The sequence below is a fragment of the Macaca mulatta genome, chromosome X (genome assembly GCF_049350105.2).
Source record: "Macaca mulatta isolate MMU2019108-1 chromosome X, T2T-MMU8v2.0, whole genome shotgun sequence".
Lineage (NCBI taxonomy): Eukaryota > Metazoa > Chordata > Mammalia > Primates > Cercopithecidae > Macaca > Macaca mulatta.
In genome coordinates, this window is record NC_133426.1 from 127,483,287 (window position 1) to 127,509,354 (window position 26,068).

The following is a 26,068-nucleotide window of genomic DNA, read 5'->3' on the forward strand; positions in this document are numbered from 1 at the left end:
TTTCTTTTAATTTGGCAAGATAGGAATTTCGCAGTCAAAAAGAAAAATTTGTGGTAGAAGGACCTTCACATCTTGAAATGGTCTTTCTCCTTTTTTTCCCTCCCTCTAGAAATCTGACCTATTCCTAAAGGCTTATCTTCTCTTACATGTTTCATGACCACTCTAGTCAATGAAATTTATCTTGGTTTTTAGAGTTGCCTTCTCTTATATTTGACATTCAGCCTTAGGGCCTCTTTTATTTTTAACTTGCCTACAGTGGTGACTTCACCTTTTAATTAGGATTTACGAACTTCATGCCTGTTGATATGGTCTCTCCAACTATCCATGTTTATCACCCAGTAAGAGCCAAATAGATGCTTCCAGTGTGCATGAGAGTATTTCAGAGGGCATAATGCAACTTTGCTTGAGGAACATGAATACTAAAGCTCTGTTGAGGGAAAGTGAACTTAAAACACATGGTTATATTCACTAAAATAGTCAAATATTTAAAAATGTAGTGTGCAGAGTTCTCTTTCTCCCCAATAGTTTTTAAAGAAATGTGGTGAACCAAAATTCTTTATTTTCATTTATGAGAAATAAACCCATTTCCATAACTCACCTTTCGTTTCAACACTTTCTTTCAATTTCACCTATGACTCAGACTTGGTTTATTTCTGGCAGTATGTTGTCTTTTAACTGAGAAGTAAAAGAACTCGGAACAATGACTTTCCAACTCCTCTAGTCCTTCTATAATAGTTCTTAAGTGCTGAGAGATAGTCGTTTGTGTGTTCACTGATTAAATCATCCATTATACTGGCCCTGTCTTGGGATCCTTTTCTTCCTTTTGGAATTTGACAACTGACTTTCTTTAATTTCATTTGTAGAAATGCATCTCACCCATTTATCCCTTCCCCCTCATTCTCCCTTCGAAGCCCTAGTGTCCCTGATTTTAGTGTGGGGGACTAGGGGTGGGTGGGAATTGATGCCTGCCTGGGGTTTTTAAGTACCAGAAGCAACATTATTTCTATATTTTTTGTTCTGCCACTGAAAATGCCTCAGCCCACACATAACTAGTTCTGGTTCTCTTCCTGTTCCTCCGCCTACAGCATCCTCCCTCTCCTCTTCAGATGCCTGCCCCCCTTCACAGAAGGCCACTTTCCTTCACAGTTCCAGAATGGTTTCATTCATCACTGTCACAGTCCCTGTCAATGGTAAACTCTGTCATCTTATCTGTGGCCACCAGTAAATGAATTTGCATTTAACATTTTAAAGAGTTTTCTTTGTTTCTGACATTTCTCCACCCACTGATACTTGTACTTATGCGGCTTGCTGTCACCTTTTTTTCCTGCCAGTTGGTTGGCAGGAACAAATCTCCCCCAGAAAATGCAAGAGGATCGTCCTGCCACTCAGAAAATCTTTCTAATCTTAATCTGACATTGGTTACAAGTGCTCACATTCTTCTTTGGGTGAGAAAGACAGACTTAAGAAGAAGAGGAACAATTTGAGAATTTGGCAGAGGTAGCTGAAAGTTGCAAATGATTATATTGGACATTGGGAAATTTTGGATTTGACTCCCTGCCCTGGGCTGACCTGCTGTCAGTTCTGTGTAAATTACTTAGTCTATTTGTGTCCTCTTCTGTGCTATGGGGATGACGTTAATTTCTAAATTGGGATGGGAGGTAGGTAATGGATACCACAATTTGAACTATTAAGGTTATCAACAATAATGATATTGTTTGTTGAAAGCTTGGTATGTGCAAAGGTGCTAGGTGATTTGTACCCATGATGTCTACTTCTCAAGACAACATTGAGCAACTTGGGGCCCAGAGTAATTCAGTGTCTTGCTCAAGATCACACAGCCACAGCTTGTAAGGAATAGAACAAGAATTTGAACATACATCTGTCTGGTTCCAGAGTTCGCACATGTATGATGACTTTGTTACGTAAGATCAGGGTAGTACTGAGCACAATTGGGTGTTCTCAGTGATTTGTGTCTCCCCTTGCCTTGGTCTCCTTCAGGATATCGACTGATACTGGGTTTGTGTGTGACCAATAGTGTCTGTGTTTGAATTTCAGTTCAGCCATTTGCCAGCTATCTAACTTTAGGCAAGTTAGTTATCTAATCACTCTGTGCGTATTATCCACATCTGTAAAATAGGATGATAAAGGATGATAAAAACTTTTACCCCATAGATTTGTTGTGAGTGTTGACAAGTAAACACATATAAACAACTTTTGCGTAACATATTGTAACCCCTCAACGATTGTTACCTATCATCATTGTCAGCTGCAACATTATTTCCCTTCAGTGCTTCTCTGCAGACCTGTTCTGACTGGTTGTTTGACCATGCTCCAGATGGATTCTTCCTTTTATCCGTGTGTGTGTGTGTGTGTGTGTGTGTGTGTGTGTGTGTGTAACAACCTGTTCAGTTTTTTTTTTTTTAATGAGAGTCCCACTCTGTACCTTCCAAGGTGACTGACTCTTCCAGGATAAATTAACTCATTCTGTGGTATTAGTAGTAGATGATTTATTCTTGACTAGAATTTCTATTGACACGATACTTTAACCCCAAGATGTAAAATCATTTAGTGTAGATTGCAGGGATGGGGTGTGTTGGGTTATGGTGTAGTTTGTACTATAGCACGTTTTCTTCAAATAGAGCAGGGCCATATTTTATCTTTTATGCATACATTTAATTTCCTGGTAAATTTTTTATTTGAATTATAATAATAGCTAGCACCTACATAATACTTAACTTTATGCCAGATATTGTTCTCAACACCTCATATTATCTCCTTTAATTCTTTTTTTTTCTTTTCTTTTCTATTTTTTTGCGACGGAGTTTCACTCTTGTTGCCCGTGCTGGAGTGCAATGGCATGATCGTGGCTCACCGCAACCTCCGCCTCCCGGGTTCAAGCGATTCTCCTGCCTCAGCCTCCCGAGTAGCTGGGATTACAGGCATGCGCCACCACACCTGGCTAATTTTGTACTTTTAGTAGAGATGGGGTTTCTCTATGTTGGTCAGGCTGGTCTCAAACTCTCGACCTCAGGTGATCCACCCGCCTCGGCCTCCCAAAGTGCCGGGATTACAGGCATGAGCCACTGCGCCTGGCCTATATACTTTAATTCTCAAAAAACCTGTGGGGTAGATGTTCTTATCCTCATTTTCTGTAAGCTAAAGCACAGAGAGGTTAAGTAACTTGTTCAAGATTGCACAGCTAGGAAGTGATAAAACTGGGATTTGAGCTCAGACAGTGCCCGTAACTGGTACAGTGTATTGACTCTAACTGAAGAAAAGGTTGCCCTGGCACTTTGGTAAGTTTGAAAACCACTGATATTTAATATTGGAAATTTAGGGCACAAACCTGTGCAAAGGCTGGGTGATGTCAGAAAGGTGTCAGCCTGAGACTGTAGTTTTGATTTTTTCAATATTTCTATATTTTTAAATGTTTCAAGATTTTATTTACTTTTTAGTAACTGACCCTGTAATTTCCAAACACTTTTCACCATCAGGTGGTAGAAGACAGTTGTTAAGTCATGTGATTCATAAAGGTGGAAGCAGATATCAAAATGCTTACATATGTTTTTTTAAAATTTCAACTTTTATTTTAGATACAGGGATACATGTGCAGGTTTGTTACATGAGAACATTGCGTGATGCTGAGGTTTGGAGTATGGATTCCACCACGCAGGGAGTGAGCATAATATTTGGTAAGTAGTTTTTTTTTTTTTTTTTAAACCCACCCCTCCTCCCTCCACTCTCTAGTAGTCCACAGTGTCTATTGGTCCCATATTTATGTCCATGTGTGCTAAATTTTTAGCTCCCACTTATAAGTGAGAACATGTGGTATTTCGTCTTCTGTTCCTGCATTAATTTGCTTAGGATTATGGCCTCCAGTTCCATCTATGTTGCTGCAAAAGACATTATTCCATTCTTTTTATAACTACATAGTATTGCATGGTACATATATACCACATTTTCTTTATCCAGTCTACCATTGATGGGCACCTGGGTTGATTCCATTTCTTTGCTATTGTGAATAGTGCAGTGATACATATACAAGTGCATGTGTCTTTTTTATAAGAATAATCTATTTTTCTTTGGGTATATACCCAGTAATAGGATTGTTGGGTCGAGTGGTAGCTCTGTTTTAAGTTCTTTGAGAAATCTCTGATACATATGTCTTTTACTTAAAATACTGTCTTTATTAGCATAAGAAACTCTTAATAATATGGACCTTAATGTTTTCAGAACTCCTTATGGAACAAAATCAATATGTCTGATACAAATAATCTCTAAAAACCATGTCATACAGAAAAATGGTTGAAAGAAGTAAGGTTGTTTTACCTACAGTGAGAAGGCTTATGGAGATGAGATAACTGTCTTTAAATATTTAAGCATCAAATGTTTGTTATGAGGGGGTGGAATTGGGCTTGCTTTCTTTGGACTGAAGGACTGAGCTAGGATTCATATGTAAAAGTTATAAAGATAGCAAATTTTGGCTCATTATAAGGGAGGGTTTTCATAAAGGTTTTTCTCTCAAAAAGTTTTTATTGATACACAATAGACATACATATTTTGGGAGTACATGCCACATTTTGATACATTTATGCAATGTGTAATGATTGACTATTGTATATTTGAAAATATCCAGAAGAGAATGAGGAGCTTTTTAATGACACAAAATTTCTTACGATTTTTAAAATTATGACTAAAATATACTTGGGGAAATAAGATTTTCTGAGCGATGGCTATCAAGCAAGTCTTCATATATGTATTTTCTTAGTTTTTATTAATATTAAATGTGTTCTTTCAAATTGTTAAAACGGCTCTAGTAGTGAGTGGTCTCTTCTGTACACACACCACTTACTGAATACTTACTATGTCTCAGTTCTGACTTATTTGAGCTTTGGGTCCCTAGTCCTTAGACAACCTCTAACTTTTCACCATAGCTGTTTATATTATCAGTGACTTAATGCCCTCCTTCAGGTGGCCCTCTTCTATGTGCTACTTTGCCTTTTGATTTAACCTGAAAAACTCAAGAGACTCAATCATTAGACCTGTCAGAACACTAAAATTCCACATCTCCTCATCAAGAGAAGGGAGAACATCTATCTTATTCTCTTGGCTGGTTGAATAAGCTTCCTAGTATGCAACATTTTTCCTGAGAAATTACTCTAAAATGAAGACAGAGAGGATTATAAGATGACAGAATCTTGTAATGCAGAAATTGGAACAAAATTTGAACCTTTTAAAATCACAGGGTGAACCTTGGTGTGTAGTCTAAAATCACTTCTAGGTATTTTCCTATTTTACCCTTTTAGACTCAGGCAAAAGGTTTTATCACTATATTGAGAAGTATAGTTTTGTTAAATAAATAACTCTCTTGTTTCTATGAGGAAAGCAAACTTCAGTAAGAGCTCTTCAAATATTTTTTTTCAAGACAATTCTGAGACAGAGTTGGGGTAAAAGAGGCTGTTTTATCTGCTCTATGCTGGTAGTACCAAATAGTCTCTCATTTAAAATTCATCAAATTTCAGTGTCCCATGACAGATGAAAAACACTGATGAAATACTTGGAAAGCGATCATATCTGGTGTGTCAGATTCAAACCTAGTGAGATTTTTAAAGAATTTAAGAAGTATTCTTAGAAGTATATAATCATTTCTTGGTTGAGGACTCCTTAATATAATGCAGATTATATTACGAACCAAGCTCCCTCCTCCCCACCCTATCCTCAGTTTTCTGTTATTTTCTTATTTCATAAGCATGGCTAAATATTATGTTTCTCTAGACTCATGTTAGACAGGAGGAAGAGATGTGTCATCATGTTTTGACTAACGTGAGGGATGGATAACAAAGATAAATTAATCTTTCAAAGCAGGCTCCATTTTATTGAGGGTTCAATCTAACTATAAACCTTACTTGGTGCTGTTAAACAAAAGTTCACATTTTTCTATTTGGAGTTAACACCTTTTGTTGCTCTGACTACTGTCTAGTCTGCAAGCTAAGGGAGCCAGGATCAAGTCAGGGAAGAAGCTTAGAGCCCAACGAATATCTGATTGGCCCAACCTCTCTTGAATACATGAGAAATAACTAAAGAATCCATAGAGGGCTGCATTAAAGGAGAGATAATTGTATTTTTTAAAATCAGTGTTTGCAAACTGAGGATTGGAAAATAGGGGAATTGTTATAACCGCTGCAAAAAAATGGTATTGCATTTTTAACCTAAGTCAGTCAGTTGAGAGAAACCAGCTGCTTCTCAACTACTTTCATTCTTTTCTGCACTTTTCATAAGGAAACCTCTATTAACCTGAATGTATGTAGGAAGAAGGAAAGCATGAAAGGTTCTGATTAGGAGGATTTTTAGGACATGGAAATTCTTTTTTTTTCTCTCTCTCTCTTTTGGTGAAAATATTTTCAAAACATTGGAATAAGAATAACTACTATGTATTGAGACCCACCTGGGTCAGTGCTTACTTTATACCTGCCCTGGGTGGTAGCTGGTATATATTATCCTGATTATACAGACGAGAAGTCTGAAATTCAGAGAGCTTAAATAGATTTTCCAAGGCCACTCAACAAGGAAATAGAACACAAGGGATGAAATCCAAAGCTTTTTGCCCTTGCTCTGCCAAATTTACCACACGAGGATCATGTTAAGCCTTAGGACTTCATTTTGGTGTCAGCAACCACCTCAGTGTTGGGGTTATTGTTCCTCACTTGACCGTCTTCTACAATAAAGTTCTCTAATAGAGACTATTTATTAAGTGGTAGTTGATGCCTATAAGAGACAGGAGTCAAGATGGTTGTTTTGGGGCATTATAATCTAATAGGAGGAACAGGAAACATGTTAAGTCTTTTTTAAAAAATCACCGTGCTCTGTCAATACACAAGAGAAAATCTCCACACAGGTATGACAGAATTTCTCGGTAGGTGTGCAAGTTCTACTGTATAAAGGTTCAATAACTACTCAGAGATAAACATCATTTCAGGGTGTTTGAAACAGGAATGAATTTCACTAAGAAGTCATGTCCTTCTGCAGGAAATACTATGAGAATACTCAGAGTCTCCCCAGTGCTGGCCAATGTCCTATTTTTTTGTACAATCTGTGATGTATCTCAATTACCAGATAAATTTAGACTGACACAGTAGAAATGTTCCTGAGAAGTTAACTGGTGAACACCAATTTTTTTCTCAAATGAATTATTTTTAACGTGTGCTTATGGAGCAATTATAAAAATCCTGTGATTGATCTCTTTTAAAACAAAGTAAGCATACCCCAGTTGAGTTGGTTTGTGTGTGTGTGTGTGGTTTTTTTTTTTTTTTTTTTTTTTTTTTTGAGATGGAGACTCACTCTGTCGCCCAGGCTGGAGTGCAGTGCAGTGGCACGATCTCAGCTCACTGCAACATCCGCTTCTCCGGTTCAAGCAATTCTCCTGCCTCAGCCTCCCGAGTGGCTGATATTACAGGCACCTGCCACCACGCCCAGCTATTTGTATTTTAGTAGAGACAGGGTTTCACCGTGTTAGCCAGTCTGGTCTCCAACTCCTGAGCTTAGGCAATCCACCTGCGTCGGCCTCCCAAAATGCTAGGATTACAGGTGTAAGCCACTGCGCCCGGCCTTGACTTGTTTTTATGTTTGTTTTTTTATCTATTAAACACCTTGAAGTGGAGCAGATCAACACACACAAACTCTGGACAGCTCCTTAATTTATTGTAATAAGGTTTAAACTTTATTTCAAACTATAGTCACAAATGCCAAGGGGCTGTGTAGAAAAGAGGGACAAAGTTTCCTGGGAGAGGCTGTCTTCCCTCAGCGATGTGAACAGTACAGCTTGTCTGTTTCCCCCTTAATGGCACGTGGGGATACTCAGCACTATAATAATGAAGGAGATACTGTTTTCCCCTAAATGAGAAATGGCAGGCGAGGTAGCTTTTGGTGTATTATGGATTTCTGAGAAATACTATAGGGATTCTGATTTTAATTCAGTCCGTTCAGATTCATGAAGCATTTTGTGTTTAAAAATATAGTGCAGAGTTTCCGAGTAGGATGTGCTAGATGAAGGAGTGTGTTTTAGATCTGGTTTACAGGGGAATTCTTGAGGGGAATCCTTTAGTAAAACTGTAGAAAGACACTTATTTACTGGAACCATACATTTTAGTGGTTACCTTTGGTAATTGTGGGTCAAGGCTGAGTCCTTAGTTGTCTGCCTTTATAATTGTAGGGGAATTCAGGTTTTCATTTTTGTTTTCATGGCCATTTACAAATATTAATACATTGATACAACAAAAGAGAAATAACTAAATGAGATTAAATTTATTGTATTTTACTTAATTATGTACTGACAAAAACATATAATAAAGGATCCTGGCTGCAGAACTATGTAATAATACTTAAGTTTTGCATCTTTCAAGCATTTTACAGATAATAATTTCCATAGAAACACAGTGGAAGAAGTAAATATTATTTCCATAGATAGGCAGATCCCAGCAAAATGTGACCAAGGGATCTAGGTGTATGTTTCAAAATTTGCATCTGGCCTTTTGGGCATATCTGGTAAAGCATCAGCTTATGTGTTTAGCAGGGAAAAAGCAATCATTAAATCCTCTGAGGTTGACCATTTGTTTTAAGGGGGAGATAGGATTCTTCAAAGCAATCCATTCAGAAGGAAACAAAAATATGTCTGAATTTTAAAAAATGTGTTAGTTTTTTAATGAAAACCACATGTTTAGCATTGAGTTAGCAAACTGCAGTCTGTGAATCAATCCTGGGTGCCACCTGTTTTTGAATAAAGTTTTATTGGACCACAGTCACCCATTCACTTCTGTATTGTCTGTGGCTAATTTCATGCTACAATGGTAGAGTTAAGTAGTTGTAACAGAAACTGTATGACCTGCAAAACCTAAAATATTTACTTATATCTAGCTATTTACAGAAAAACTTTACTTATACCTGCTATATAGTATTTCATAGAAGAATACATGCTGAGACAGCATTCATATGATATCCCTTGTAATTAATGCATTATTTCTTATTGTAAGAAATACACAAGTACCTAACTTTTATTGAGGATTTATCTGTTCCAGATAGTTTACTATGTTCCTTACATACAGCCAATTTAATTTTTACAATTATGCATTCAGGAATAGATACTATCAATATTTTCATTTTATAGATGATGAAATTAATGTTTAGAGAAGTTGACTACCTTGATACTTTTGTAAGAGGTGCTAAAAGATTGAATGACTCATTTAAAGTCATATAGTTAGTGGTGGAGCCAAAATTCAAACCCAGACTTCTTTTTTATATTGTGGTAAAATGTATGTAACAATATTATTTTAACCATTCGTAAGTGTACAATTCAGTGCCTTTAAATACATTCATAATGTGTAGCTGTCACCACTATCTACACCCCAGACTTTTTCATCATTTCCAACAAAAACTCTGTACCTATTAAATAACTCTTCCTTTCCACTTTCCCTCAGATACTGATAACCTGTCTTATACTTTCTGTCCCTATTAATCTGCATATTCTAGGTATTTCATAGAAGTAGAATGACAAAATATTGTCCTTCTGTGTATCACTTATTTCGCTAAGCATAATGATTTCAAGATCCATACATGTTATAGCATATATTAAAATACTATTCTTTCTTATGACTGAATAATATTCCATTGTATGTATCATATTTTGTTTATCCATTTGTCTGTTGTTAGACACTTAGGTTGTTTTTGCCTTTGGATATTGTAAATAATGAACATTGGGGTACACATATCTGTTCAAGTACCTGCTTTCAATTCTTTTGGCTGTATACCTAGGAGTGGAATTGTAGGGTCATATAATAGTTCTATGTTTAACCTTGGAAAAACTAACAAACTTTTTTTCAAAGTGGTTTCACCATTTTACATTCTCACTAGCAAGTGTGAGAATTAATTTCCCCTTACCCTAACCCACATTAATTTAAAAATTTAAAATTATGGCCATCCTGGGAGTGGAGGTAAAGTGGTATTTTGTTGTGGTTTTGCTTTCCATTTTCCTGATGACTAATGATGTCGAGCGTGGTTTCATGTGACTATTGACCGTTTGTATACTTCCTTTGGAAAGATGTCTTCAAGTTCTTTGTCCATTTTTTAATCAGTTTTTTTTTGTTGTTGTAGAGTTTTAGGAATTCCTTATATTCTGGATATTAATCCCTTAGCAAATATTTGATTTGCAAATAGTTTCTAGTAAATTAGTAGATTTCATTCTCTTAATAGTGTGTTTTGATGGGTAAAAATTTTAATTTATCTATTTTTTCTTTTTTTGCTTGTGCTTTTGGTGTCAGATCTATGAAGTTGTTACCAATCCAATGTCATGAAGATTTTCTCTAATGTTTTATTCTAAGAGTTTCATAGGTTCAGCTGTTAAGTTTAGGTCTCTGATCCATTTTGAGTTAATTTTTGTATATGGTGTAATGTCCAACTCATTTTTTGGCATGTGGATGTCCAGTGTTCCCAGCAACATTTGTTGAAAATACTGTCATTTCCCCATTGAATGATCTTGGTATCCCTTTAAAAAATCAACTAAAACCAGATGTGGCAGCTCACAGCTGTAATCCCAGCATTTTGAGTGGCTGAGAGGGAGGATTGCTTGAGCCTGGGAGGTTGAAGCTGCGGTGAGCCATGTTGCACTCTAACCTGAGCAGCTGTGCAAGACCCTGTATCCTCCTAAAAATTAATTGATCAGAGATGTGGCAGTTTATTTTTGGACTCTCTATTCTTTTTTAAAAAATTTTTTTAGGCCGGGCGCGGTGGCTCAAGCCTGTAATCCCAGCACTTTGGGAGGCCGAGGCGGGTGGATCACGAGGTCAGGAGATGGAGACTATCCTGGCTAACATGGTGAAACCCCGTCTCTACTAAAAATACAAAAAACTAGCCGGGCGTGGTGGCGGGCGCCTGTAGTCTCAGCTACTTGGGAGGCTGAGGCGGGAGAATGGCGTGAACCCGGGAGGCGGAGCTTGCAGTGAGCCGAGATCACGCCACTGCACTCCAGCCTGGGAGACACAGCGAGACTCTGTCTCAAAAAAAAAAAAAAAAAAAAAAAATTTTTATTATTATACTTTAAATTCTAGGGTACATGTGCACAACATGCAGGTTTGTTACATATGTACACATGTGCCATGTTGGTGTACTGCACCCATTAACTCATCATTTACATTGGGTATATCTCCTAATGCTATCCCTCCCCCCCTCCCCACAATAGGCCCCTGTGTGTGATGTTTTCCTTCCTGTGTCAAAGTGATCTCATTGTTCAATTCCCACCTATGAGTGAGAACATGCGGTGTTTGTTTTTCTGTTCTTGTGATAGTTTGCTGAGAATGATGGTTTCCAGCTGCATCCATGTCCCTACAAAGACACGAAGTCATCCTTTTTTATGGTTGCATAGTATTCCATGGTGTATATGTGCCACATTTTCTTAAACCAGTCTGTCACTGATGGACATTTGGGTTGATTCCAAGTCTTTGCTATTGTGAATAGTGCTGCAATAAACATACGTGTGCATGTGTCTTTATAGCAGCATGATTTATAATCCTTTGGGTATATACCCAGTAATGGGATGGCTGGGTCAAATGGTATTTCTAGTTCTAGATCCTTGAGGAATCGCCACACTGTTTTCCACAATGGTTGAACTAGTTTACAGTCCCACCAACAGTGTAAAAGTGTTCCTATTTCTCCACATCCTCTCCAGCACCTGTTGTTTCCTGATTTTTTAATGATTGCCATCCTAACTGGCAAGGACTTCGTGTCTAAAACATCAAAAGCAATGGCAACAAAAGCCAAAATTGACAAATGGGATCTCATTAAACTAAAGAGCTTCTGCACAGCAAAAGAAACTACCATCAGAGTGAACAGGCAACCTACAGTATGGGAGCAAATTTTTGCAATCTACTCATCTGACAAAGGGCTAATATCCAGAGCCTACAAAGAACTCAAACAAATTTACAAGAATAAAACCCCATCAAAAAGTGGGCAAAGGATATGAACAGACACTTCTCAAAAGAAGACATTCATACAGCCAACAGACACATGAAAAAAATGCTCATCATCACTCACCATCAGAGAAATGCAAATCAAAACCACAATGAGATACCATCTCACACCAGTTAGAATGGACTCTCTATTCTATTCTATTGGTCTGTATGCCTGCCCTTATGCCAGTAACATCATGTTTTAATTATTGTAGCTTTGTAGTAAGTTTAGAAGTCGAGAATTGTGAGCCCCCCATCTATGATCTTTTTCAAGATATTTTTTGGTTATTCAGGCCCCCTTGAAATTTGATGTGAATTCGAGGATAAGCTTTTACAGTTCTGCAAAAAATATTCTTGAGATTTTCATAGAGATTTAAGTGAATCTGTGTATCACTTTGGATAGTATTAGTATCCTCCAAATGTCAAGTCTTCCTATTCATGAACATGCATGTCTATTTCTGTAATGGAATTTAAAGACTTAAAAATAAAATCTATTTTTTCAGCATTATTTCGTAGTTTTCATTGTATAAGACTTTCACTTTCTTGATTAGATTTATTCCTAAGTATTTTAATTTTTTAGATGCTATTATAAATAGACATGCTTTCCAATTTTCTTTTTGGATTATTCATTGCTGCTGTATAGAAACATGATTGATTTTTCCATGTTCATATTGTTCCCTGCAACTATGTTGAATTTATTAGCTTGACTAGCTTTTTTGTGTGTGGATTCTTTGGGATTTTCTATATATTTAATTATGTCATATGTGAATAGACATTGTTTTGCTTTTTCCTTCCCAATTTGGATACTTTCATATCTTTTTCTTGCCTAATAGTTCTGTCTAGAACTTTCAACACTATTTTGAATAGCGGGGGTAAAAGCAGGCATCCTTGTTTTGTTTCTGATTGTAGAGATAATTCTTTCAGTCTTTCACCATTTAGGATGATGTTAACTGTGGGTTTTTCATGATACTCTTCATCATGTTGAGAATTTGGATATTTAGATTCATGTTTTTCTTTAAATTTTGGAAGTTTTCAGCCATTATTTTTTCAAATATTCATATTTCCTCTTTCTCATTTTAGGATTCTCACAATGCATATATTTATCCACTCAGTGGTATCCCACAAATCTCTTAAGTGCTTCATACTCTGCCATCTTCCCTGCCATTATCCTCCAAACCAGACTTCTCAAATGTGGGCACCTATTCTCTCTCTTTTTTCCTTTTATACACACACACACACACATTATTTTTTTAGAATATGAAAGTTATATATTTTCATTTTAAAAATATTAATACCTGAATGTGGGAAGTAAGTTCATTTACCCCCAAATAAGCAGTTTGTGAAAATTTATATATATATATTTTTGCATGTCCTATTTTAAAACAAAAGTGGAATAACACTACATACATTTTTAAGTAACTGCCCTTTTTTGCCCAATTTTAAGCACATGTTGTATAGCATTGAAAATTAAGTCAGTTTTTTTTTTTATGGAGTGATACTAATATGACTGGCTACTACAATTTTTTGTTTTTAATTGTACAATTCACTGGTTTATAGTATATTTACAGAGTCATGCAACCATCACCACCATTGTTTTAGTCTGTTTTATGCTGATATAACAGAATACCATAGAATGCATAATTTGTAAGGAACAGAAATATATTTCTCACATTCTGGAGGCTGGGAAGTCCAAGATCAAGAGAGCTGCATATGTTGAGGTCTTGCTGCACCCTCACACAGTAAAAGGAGAAAGGGCAAGAGAGAATGAAACTTTTTTTTAGTGGCAAAAAATTTTTTTAGTGGCATTGATTTATTCATGATGCCTCCCATTAGGCCTCACCTCCCAACATTGCTGCATTGGGGATTAAGTTTCCAACACATGAATTTTGGAGGGACACATAATCAATTTTAGAACATTGTCTTCACCTCCCCCGTAAAACCTACATCCATAAACATGTATTCCCCTTTTTCCTCCAACCTCTATAGCCCTACTCAAACACTGATATACTTTCCTTCTCTATGGAACTAATATACTTTCCTTCTTTATAGGCATTGTAAATAAATTTAATCATATAATACATAGTCTTTTGTGACTCATTTCTTTCATATATAATAATTGTTTAAATCTCATTCATGTTATAATATGTATCAGTACTCCATTCCTTTTTGTAGCTGAATAATATTCTATTCTAACTATATACCTTTGTTTTTTTGTATTTTTAATAGAGACGGGGTTTCACCGTGTTAGCCAGGATGGTCTCCATCTCCTGACCTCGTGATCTGCCCACCTCAGCCTCTCAAAGTGCTGGGATTACAGGTGTGAGCCACCGCGCCCAACTACTTTGTTTATTTTCACATTGGGTTATTCATCTTTTATTACTGTGTCATAAGAATTCTTTGTATATTCTAGATACAAGTCCTTCATCAGACTTGATCAAATCTACAAGTATTTTCTTCCATTTTTTTGTCTTTTCTCTTTTTTGATAATGCTCTCTGATGCACAAAGGTTTTAAATTCTAATTAATATTTATCTATATTTTCTTTGCTTGTGTTTTGAGTGTTATATATAAAGAACCATTTCATAATTCAAAGTAATGGAGATTTACTCCTATGGTTTTTACTAAGACTTTTTATAGTTTAAGGTCTTATATTTAGGTTTATGGTCCATTTTAAGTTTTTATATGCAGTATGAGATAGCAGTCCAACTTCACTTTCTTGCACATGCATATCTAGTTGTTCCACCACTATTTGTTGAAAAGTCTGTTGTTTTCCTCATTGATTTGTCTTAGCACCCTTGTTGAAAATCAATTTACCATAAATATAATGTTTTATTTCTGCACTCTCAATTCTGTTCTATTGATTTTTATATGCCTATCTTTATGTTAATGTAACATTGTCTTTATTAGCTTTAAAATTTTTTTCATTCATTTTATTCCACTTTGCACACATAATATTTTCAGAATAATAATGCTAACACTACCACCTACTATATAATTACTAAAAAGAGTTTAAGAGGTTTTTTTTTTTTTTTTTTTTTTTTTGAGACTGAGTTTCACTCTTGTTGCCCAGGATGGAGTGCAATCTCCAGATGGGATATCGGCTCACTGCAACCTCTGCCTCCCAGATTCAGTCGATCTTGCCTCAGCCTCCCGTGTAGCTGGGGTTATAGGCATATGTCACCATGCCCAGCTAATTTTGTATATTTTAGTAGAGACAAGGTTTCACCATGTAGACCAGGCTGGTCTCCAACTCCTGACCTCAGGTGATTCGCCCACCTTGGCCTCTCAAAATGCTGGGATTACAGGCATGAGCCACATTGAGAAGAAGAGAGTATCATACAAAGATGTGATGTTAGAATAAGAGTAAGAAAAATACAAGGGAAGTGACTTGATTCATTGGCTTTAAAGATGGATAAAGGAGATGATATACCAAAGAATGTGGGCAGACTTTAGAGCTAGAGAAGGCAAAGAGACAGATTTTTCCCTTAGGGACTCAATACCACCCTGCTGATACGTTGATTTCAGTCCAATAATACCCATGTCAGACTTACGACTTACAGATCTGTAAGATAATAATTTTGGGGGATTTTTTATTTTTGTTTTTACTTCAATAGTTTCTGGGGGAATTGGTGGTTTTTGGTTACATGGATAAGTTCTTTACTGATGATTTCTGAGATTTTGGTGCACTCCTTACTTGAGCAGTGTACACTGTACCCAGTGCATAGTCTTTTATTCCTCAGCATCTCCCCACCATTCCTCCCGAGTCCCCAAAGTTCACTACCTCATTCTTATGCCATTGCATCTTCATAGCTTAGATCCCACTTATAAGTGAGAAGATACAATATTTGTTTTTTTATTCCTGAGTTATTTCACTTGAAATAATGGTCTCCAACTCCATCCAAGTTGCTGCAAATGCAATTATTTCATTTTTTTTTTTTTTACAGTTGAGTAGTACTCCATAGTATATATACACCACATTTTCTTTCTTTTTTCTTTTCTTCTTCTTCTTGTTTTTTTAATTATTTTTATTTATTTTTTATTTTTTATTTTTGAGACAGAGTCTTGCTCTGTCTCCCAGGCTGGTGTGCAGTGGTGTGATCTCGGCTCACTGCAACCTCCGCCTCCCAGGTTCATGCCATTCTCCTGCCTTAGCCTCCTGAGTAGCTGGGACTACAGGCACCCGCCACCATGCCTTGGTAATTTTTTTTGTATTTTTTTTTTTTTTTTAGTAGAGACGGGGTTTCACTGTGTTAGCCAGGATGGTCTTGATCTCCTGACCTTGCGATCCACCCGCCTCGCTATACCACATTTTCTTTATCCATTCGTTGATCGATGGGCATTTGGGCTGGTTCCATATTTTTGCAATTATGAATTGTGCTACTATAAACATGTGTGTGCAAGTGTCTTTTTCATATAATGACTTTTCTCCCTTTGGACAGATAATCAGTAATGGAATTGCAGGATTGAATTGCAGATCTACTTTTAGTTCTTTAAGGTATCTCCACACTGTTTTCCACAGTGATTGCACTAGTTTACATTCCCACAAGCAGGGCAACAGTGTTCCCTTTTCACCTTATCTGCGCCAACATCTATTATTTTTTTATTTTTTGATTATGGCCATTCTTGCAGTAGTGAGGTGGTATCCCATTGTGGTTTTAATTTGCATTTCCCTGATAGTTAGTGATGTTGAGAATTTTTTCATATGTTTGTTGGCCAATTGTATATCTTTTTTTGATAGTTTTCTTTTCATGTCCTTAGCCCATTTTTTGATGGGATCATTTTTTTTTTCTTGCCAATTTGTTCGAATTCCTTGTAGATTCTGGATAATAGTCCTTTGTCAAATGCATAGTTTGTGAAGATTTTCTCCCACTCTGTGGGTTGTCTGTTTACTCTGCTGATGATTTCTTTTGCTGTGCAGAGATTTTTACTTTAATTAAGCTACATATATTTATTTTTGTTTTTGTTGCATTTGCTTTTGGGTTCTTGGTCACTAAGTCTTTGCCTAATCCAATATCTAGAAGAGGTTTTCTGATTTTATCTTCTAGAATTTTTATGATTTCAGTTCTTAGATACAAGTCTTTGATCCATCTCGAGTTGATTTTTGTATAAGTGAGAGATGAGGATTCAGTTTCATTCTACATGTGGTTTGCTAATTATGTCAGCACCATTTGTTGAATAGGGTGTCCTTTCCCCACTTTATCTTTTTGTTTGCTTTGTCAAAGATCAGTTGTCTGTAAGTATTTGGCTTCATTTCTGGGTTCTCTATTCTGTTCCATTTATCTATGTGCCTATTTTTATCATGCTCTTTTGGTAACTATAGTCTTGTAATATAGTTTGAAGTCAGTTAATGTGATGCCTCCAGATTTGTTCTTTTTGCTTATTATTGCTTTGGCTATGTGGGGTCTTTTTTGGTTCCATATGAATTTTAGAATTTTTTTCTAGTTATATGAAGAATGATTATGGTATTTTGATGGGAAATGCATTGAATTTGTAGATTGCTCTTAAGATTCTTTACTTTGTCTTTACTTTATATAACTTGATGATTATGTGCCTCAGTGATGATCCTTTTGCGATGTATTTCCCAGGAGTTCTTTGAACTTCTTGTATTTGGATGTCTAGATCTCTAGCAAGGCCAGGGAACTTTTCTTCAATTATTCCCTCAAATAAGTTTTCTAAACTTTTAGATTTATCTTCTTTCTCAGGAATGCCAATTATTTTTAGGTTTGGTTGTTTAACATAATCCCAAATTTCTTGGATACTTTGTTCATTTTTTTGTTTTTGTCTCATTAATTTAATTTGAAAGTTTTTTCTTCAGGCTCTGAAGTTCTTTCTTCTACTTTTTCTAGGCTATTGTTGAAACTTTTTCTGGTATTTTGTATTTCTCAAAGTGTGTCTTTTATTTCCCAAAATTGTAATTTTTAAAAATGTTATCTGTTTCTTCTTTGGAATTTTTTTTAATCATATCCTGTTTTTTTTTTGTTGTTTTTTTTTTTGTTTTTTTTTAGTTTTCTTTAAGTTGATTTTAACCTTTCTCTGATATCTCCTTGAGTAGCTTAATAATTAACTTTCAAAGTTCTTTATCTGACAATTTAGAGATTTCTTCTTTGTTTGGATCCATTGCTGGTGGGCCAGTGAGATCTTTTTGGTGTCTTACAGAACCCTGTTTTGTCATATTATCAGAATTTCTTTCCTGGTTTCTTCTTATTTGAGTAGACTATTTCTTCAAATTGTAATTTATTTTTGATTGGAGTGTTTTTTTTTCTAATTTAAATGTTTTCCCCTCTTAAGTACCAGACTTTAATTTTTTTTTTTTTTTTTTTTTTTTGCCGAATTTGATTCTTGGTTCCTTAGTTATAGAATGTCTTTGTGCACTGGATTTCCCTGATGCTGCTTGTAGTAGTTACATTGTTGGTGTATGGCTGAGTTCACTGTCTCCTATGGAGCTGATTGGCAGGGATATCTTGAAGGTTATCTCATTCTTTCATGATGTACATTTTATTTATTTAGTTAGTTATTTTCCAGTGTTTTATTTACTAAGTTGATGATTCAGGCTTCAGGCCTATAGGCGCAGTATCCCTGGGTAGGCACCAGTTGTTCATCGATGTTCATCAGGGATATTGGTCTAAAATTCTCTTTTTTTGTTGTGTCTCTGTGAGGCTTTGGTATCAGGATGATGCTGGCCTCATAAAATGAGTTAGGGAAGATTCCCTTTTTTTCTGTCGATTGGAATAGTTTCAGAAGGAATGGTACCAGCTCCTCCTTGTACCTCTGTTAGAATTTGTCTGTGAATCCGTCTGGTCCTGGACTTTTTTTTGGTTGGTAAGCTATCAATTATTGCCTCAATTTCAGAGCCTGTTATTGGTCTATTCAGGGATTCAACTTCTTCCTGGTTTAGTCTTGGGAGGGTGTATGTGTCCAGGAATTTATCCATTTCTTCTAGATTTTCTAGTTTATTTGCATAGAGGTGTTTATAGTATTCTCTGATGGTAGTTTGTATTTCTGTGGGATTGGTGGTGATAACCCCTTTATCATTTTTTATTGCATCTATCTGATTCTTCTCTCTTTTATTCTGTATTAGTCTTGCTAGTGATGTATCAATTTTGTTTATCTTTTCAAAAAACCAGCTTCTGGATTCATTGATTTTTTTGAAGGGTTTTTTGTGTCTCTATCTCCTTCAGTTCTGCTCTGATCTTAGTTATTTCTTGCCTTCTGCTAGCTTTTGAATGTGTTTGCACTTGCTTCTCTAGTTCTTTTAATTGTGATGTTAGGCTGTCAATTTTAGATCTTTCCTGCTTTCTCTTGTGGGTATTTAGTGCTGTGAATTTTCCTCTACATACTGCTTTAAATGTGTCCCAGAGATTCTGTCATGTTGTGTCTTTGTTCTCATTGGTTTCAAAGAACATCTTTATTTCTGCCTTCATTTCGTTATGTACCCAGGAGTCATTCAGGAACAGGTTGTTCAGTTTCCATGTAATTGAGCAGTTTTGAGTGAGTTTCTTAATCCTGAGTTCTAGTTTGATTGCACTGTGGTCTGAGAGACAGTTTGTTATAATTTCTATTCTTTCACATTTGCTGAGGAGTGCTTTACTTCCAACTATGTGGTCAGTTTTGGAATAAGTGCGATGTAGTGCTGAGAAGAATGTATATTCTGTTTGTTTGGGGTGGAGAGTTCTGTAGATGTCTATTAGGTCCACATGGTGCAGAGCTGAATTCAATTCCTGGATATCCTTGTTAACTTTCCGTCTCGTTGATCTGTCTAATGTTGACAGTGGGGTGTTAAATCTCCCATTATTATTGTGTGAGAGTCTAAGTCTCTTTGTAGGTCTCCAAGGCCATCACAAATAATTTTTTAAAATATTTGATAAGCTTTATTATGATGACATTTACAAAGAATAAGATTCATCAATTTTAAATGTACAGTTCTGTGAATTTTCACAAGTGTATCAAGTTGCCTCACAAATAATTTGTATCCAGCTGGAAGAAGGAAGTGGTGGGAGGACACTTTTATTCTCATCCTGTTGGACAGAACTTAGTCATGAGTCCATACCTAGCTGCAAAAGAGTCTGGAAAATATAGTCTTTCCTTAAGATGGCCATGTCTCCAGCTAAAAACCAAAGGTTCTATTTCTAAGAAGAAAATGGAGAAAGGATACTGAGGAAGAAGTAACCTCAACCACAGGCAGTAATAAATTATTTGAATTGCTGGCTTTTTTTCCCTGAATTCACTCTCATTGGCCTAGTAAGACAAAACACCCATTTTCGTTTTTTTTTCAACTTTTATTTTAGTTCAGGGATACATGTACAGGATGTACAGGTTTGTTACAATAGGTAAATGTGTGCCATGGTGGTTTGCTGCACAGATCACTCCATTACCCATATATTAATCCCAGCATCTACCAGCTGTTTTTCCTGATCCTCTCTTTCCTCCCACCCCTTGCCCTCTGACAGGCCCTAGTGTGTGTTCCCCCCTCCATGTGTCCATGTATTCTCATCATTTAGCTTCCACTTATAAGTGAGAACATGCAGTATTTGGTTTTCTGTTCCTGCATTAGTTTGCTAAGGAGAATGGCCCCCAGTTCCATCCATGTCCCTGCAGAGGACATGACCTCATTCCTTTTTAGGGCTGCATAGTATTCCAGGAAAACACCCATTTTCTATGGAATGTAAAAATCCATTTCCCCCACCTTTAGACAGAACACGAATTTGGTATAGAGATTCTTTATGCCATTTTATGAAAAATATAATCGTTAATGATTTTGATTTTTAAGGGGCATGGACATTCATAAATATACTACAGAGTGTTGGTGGATTAACCAGAAGCTAGCATATACTTATTTAGCGCCAAGTACTTATTTAGTGCCAAGTAATTGCCTGGTTCCACAATAAGTGCACATATATGTTAGAGGAATGAGATTAATATGAATGAAATGACTACAGAAAAATAAAAATTATATTTCTTTGTTTGGCATTTACCATGTATTACCTCATTTTATAGCTATCTATGTATCCTATATCTTGTCTTTGAACTCATGACTGTTAAGGTCTCACATGATTCATCATCTTGACCTCCTCAGCACCCAGCATAGCGTTGCATACATAGAAGTTGCTCAGTATGTGTTCAAGTGGAGGGACAAACCAATGAACTATAATTTACTATGTCAATTCAAAATTTAGGGATCCTCTCTAAGGCCTCCCTTTCTTACCCCTTATATCCATATCCATTTCATCAATAAGCCTGGTTGCTTTAGCTCTAAAATATATACAGATTCTATTTTTCATCACCCCTATTCTCACCACTCTAGTCTAATCCATCATTATCCCTAACCTGTGTGGCAGTTCAGTCAGGCTAGTGGGAAAAATTTTAGTTGCAATAGCCACAAACCCTCTTGGAAGGCCTGAGAGTTTGCATAACTTTGGTAATAGATCTGGCTACTCCTTTTTCCTTTAGTTAAATAAATTAAAGTAGATACAAAGGAATGTGGGGGAGTTTCTCTAACTAGCTTGTTTACTCATGTGGCCCTAAGACCTTTGATCTACTGCAGTTGCTTAATTGCTTTCTACTCAGGACGTTCACAAGGTCAATTACCCTCCAGTGGTGTTGACTCAAGCCTTTGTCAATTAATCTTTACTGAATAAATGTGAGTCTCCCTGGTTAGTCGAGGCTGCGGCAGCAACTGTTTACAGCACTCTCCTGGGAGTATGTAAGTGGCCCAGATGCTCAGCTGGACTGGCAAAGCAGAATATCTGTGTCAGTGCATGTTATTCATCCATCATTGGGTCAGGGTCTGCGGGACAGACCCCCGCAAACCTAGACTTCTGCAATAGCTTTCTAATTAATTTTCCCAATTTCATTCTTCTTTATAATCTTATCTTAGTAGCTAGATTTGGTTTTTAAATGTATACATCAGATAATTTCACTGCCCTGCTTGAAATACTCTAACTTCCCAGTTTACTTAGAATGAAACCCAAACTCCTTGCTATGATTTGACCCCAGACCATCTCTCCAACTTCATCTCTTATTACTTTTCCCTCATTTATACTACAGGCACATTAACTATCTTTCAATTTTGACACCATGACTAATTCATGTATACATTAAGGCCTTTGTACCTCTGGTTCCCTCTGCCTGGGATGCTATTACTGCAGATGTTTGTGTGTCAGACTGGTTCAAATGTTACTTTCTCACTGAGGCCATCATCACACAATCTAAATTAGCCAACCCGATTGAATCTCTGTCACATCACCCTACCTTTTTTTCTTAATACTTATCACTATTTAGTATATTGTTGTTTACTCATTTGCTTTGTTCATTCATTATCTGTGTCCCTTCACTAAAATAACAAGCTCCATGAGAGCAAGAATTTTATCTTTCTCAATGATGCATCCCTGATACTGAGAAAAACTGCCCAGTACACAGGAGGCCCTCAATGAATATTAGTTGAACCAATGAATGTTTAATGAACTAGAATGTATTGGACATTTCTTATATCATTGCCTATGTATTAGGCCATTCTTGCATTGCTATAAAGTTGTACATGAAACTGGGTAATTTATAAGAAAAGAGGTTTGGTTGGCTTATAGTTCTGCAGGCTGTACCAGAAGCACAGCGTCATCTGCTTCCAATCATGGGGGAAGATAAAGAGGGAGAGGTGCGTCACTTGGTGAGAATGGGAGCAAGAAAGAGAGTGTGTTGGAAGTGCCACATACTTTTAAATGACCAGATCTCATAAGAACTCAGAGCAAGAGCTCACTTATCACCAAGGGGATGGCCCAAGCCATTCACAAGGAATCCACCCCCATGACCCAAACACCTCCCACCAGGCCCCATCTCCAACATTGGGGATTACAATTTAACATGAGATTTGGGTGGGATATCTAAACCATGTCAACCTATGTTGTCATAAACCCAAGGATTGAGTTTCCAAGGAAACAGACTCTGAGATGGCATTTAGACTATTAGGAGTATTCTTACGTTCAAAACCTATGGGAGAGAGGAAAGAAGCAAAAATGGGCTGAGGGAGAAGGTGAGCTGTAGACTCAACAATAAGTTTGGCCAACCCCACAGGGAGATCTGGAGATGTAAATGTCCTTCATAGCTTTCCCAAGTTGGGCTAGAGTGGCTAGGCTCTTATATAATCTCATCTGTCAGTCATTGGATATGGGCTGCCCCAGGAAGGATCATGGCTTTGAACAATGTGACTCTCTGCATTTGAGGTAATCTGTGAAGGAGCTAATAGGTGAAGGATGTGTGCCAAAGTTTCTCCAGCAAAGGGAACTTTATTGGAGGGGGATCTGAGCAGTGCATCACAATATGTATCGCAGTCTACCCCTTGTACCACTGAGATCTAATTATTCAAACATGTTTTGGTGCATGTCCTCCAGGATTCTGTGGATGTCTCTTCCTGTGGAAAGCTTAGAGAAGGAACATTAGTGGGGGAAGAATTACCACTCTCACAGCTGCAGGTGGTTTTAGGGATGCAACTGATGTTTATCATCTCCCTCCTCCACTGTTAATTCTAGATTTCCCTCAACTTCAGCTAGCACTTCTGCTGGTCTTGGTTGCTTACATTGTGACTCACACTTTCGATCTTGAGGGGATAACTTGGTGGTGTCTCAATGTGTTCACCATTAGTATATTCTGTCTGAACACTGTAGACCTTTTTAAATTGTGATAAGGTGCCTCAGTGGTTAGCTCAAGGCATGCTTGCCCTTTATTGGGCAGAGGAAAACCATTTCAAAGTCTTTTCTTTACAATATGGCAGCAGGTACAGCCTTGGAGTTGAAAAGCTAAATGTGTCATTGAAACAAATTGAAAGTTGATGAATTTTTTATATAAATGTTTTCAGGTGCTGTAAGAAAACTGCCCATGGCTCCTTTCCCAGCGTAATAAGGTAAGAAGAAAATATTCAAAGTCCCAACTAGCATGGTCAAAAATATGCAAAGCCTATTTAAGGCTTTATTTAAACCCTGAACTTAAGGTAAGTGGAATGCTTCTAAAAAACTATCAATCCCATGTTTCTAAATCGTTAACATTTTACTATGCCTGCATTCTAATTACTTTTTGCTATTTGAAAATTATTTCTCTTTTCCTAGCAAAAATATGCCCCAACTGTATCTGAAAATTAACTTGTGTATTCTTTGTGGATTTATAGAGAGCTTTTTCATTTGATTTTGGGTGCCAGCATTATCAGAAACTTTATCTCAGCAATGGGAAAAACTAAGGTACTTAATCAGTGAGTTTTCCTGTTAGAATCCGAAAGGAATAGTGGGCCAAATGACAGACTCAGAGCCACCTTAATGCAGATTGTATCATAGCATATATTACATGCACTTTCTTTGTGCAAGACACACTTTCTCAGTGTCTCCAATGTCTCCAATGAAGTCTTCCAATGAAGACTTGGTTGCATTGTGTCCCCCTTCCCAACCTACCCTACCTCACCACAGCTCACTAGACACCACATGACTGAATTTCAAAGTTCCTTGTTGATACTATTTTTTCTTCCTTTCCTGTACTTTTTTTTTTTTTTTTTTTTGAGGCAGAGTCTTGCTCTGTTGGCTAGGCTGGAGTGCAGTGGCACGATCTTAGCTCACTGCAACCTCCGCTTCCTGGGATCAAGCAATTTTCTGCCTTAGCCTCCTGAGTAGTTGGGATTACAAGTGCCCACCACCAAGCCCAGCTAATTTTTTGTATTTTTAGTAGAGACAGGGTTTTACCATCTTGGCCAGGCTGGTCTTGAACTCTTGACCTCGTGATCCACCCATCTTGGCCTCCCAAAGTGCTGGGATTACAGGCATGAGCCACCGCGCTTGGCCTCATCTCCTTTTAATAAATAATAGTAATAGTACCTACAAATATTGAATGCTTATTGTGTGCTAGGCACTTTGCCAAGTGCTTTACATGTATTGAATCATTTAATTCTCCCAGCAACTTTGAGGTAGGTGGCAGTGTTATCCCCGTTTCACAAATGGGTCAACTATGGCACAGAAAGATTATATAACTTACCTAAGATTATTTATTCATTCACCAAATATGCATTGAACACTTCCTAATTTCCAGACACAATCCTAGGTGTTGGGGATATAGCAGTGAACAAAGCAGATGACAGTGCCCTCATGCCCTCATTTAGGTTACGTTCTGGAGTGAGAGCTAGACAATAAACAGAAAAGTAAATTTATTTGAAAGAAAAGTAAATATAATTGAGAGAAAGCATATTGAAGGCTGGGATTGAAGGCATAGATATTGTATTAAATAGCGTCAGGATAGGCCTTACTGATAGTTATAATTGAGTAAAACCTGAAGGAATGGAGAGGAAAAGCTTTGTAGATACACGGGTAAGAGTTTTCCAGGTTTAGGGAACAAAATGTATAAAGATGCTGAGGTGGAATCATGCTCAACATACTTAAGGAGGAGCAAGGAGCTACCATAAAGTGGGATAAGCCAGTAGGAGATGAGATCAGAGGGGTAACAATGGGGGAAGGGAAGGCTCTTTGCAAGACCTTTCAGGATTTTAGCTTTTACTACGAGTGAGAGAGGAAGTCCTTGGAGGGTTTACAGCTGAAGAAGCACATGATCTGACTTATGTTTTAATAGGATCTCTAGCTGCTCTGTTGGGAACAGACTATGGAAGGCCATGACAAAAGCAGGAAGGCGAGTTAGGAAGCTGTTATAATAATCCACGTAAGAGATGATGGTGGCTTATACCAGAGTGGTAGTGGTGAAGTTGTTGAGAAGTGGTAGAATTTTGAAAATGTTTTGAAGATAGGGGCATCAGGATTTGCTAACCAAATGGATGTTACATATGAAAGAAAGATAAGAGTCAAAGGTGGTACCAAAGTTTTTGGCTTGAGCAATCAGAACAGGGTTTCCAGCAACTGACATGGGGGAGGTGATTAGAGAAACAGGTTTGAGAGGAAGGGGCTGGAGTTTGGTTTGGGATGTATTAGGTTTTAGGGGCCTATTAGCCAAATGGGAAATGTTAAGGGAGCAGTTCCGTATACATATCTGGAGTTCAGGGGAGGTGCACTGGCTGGAATTATAAATTTCAGAGACATCAGTGATTGGATATTTAAAGTCATG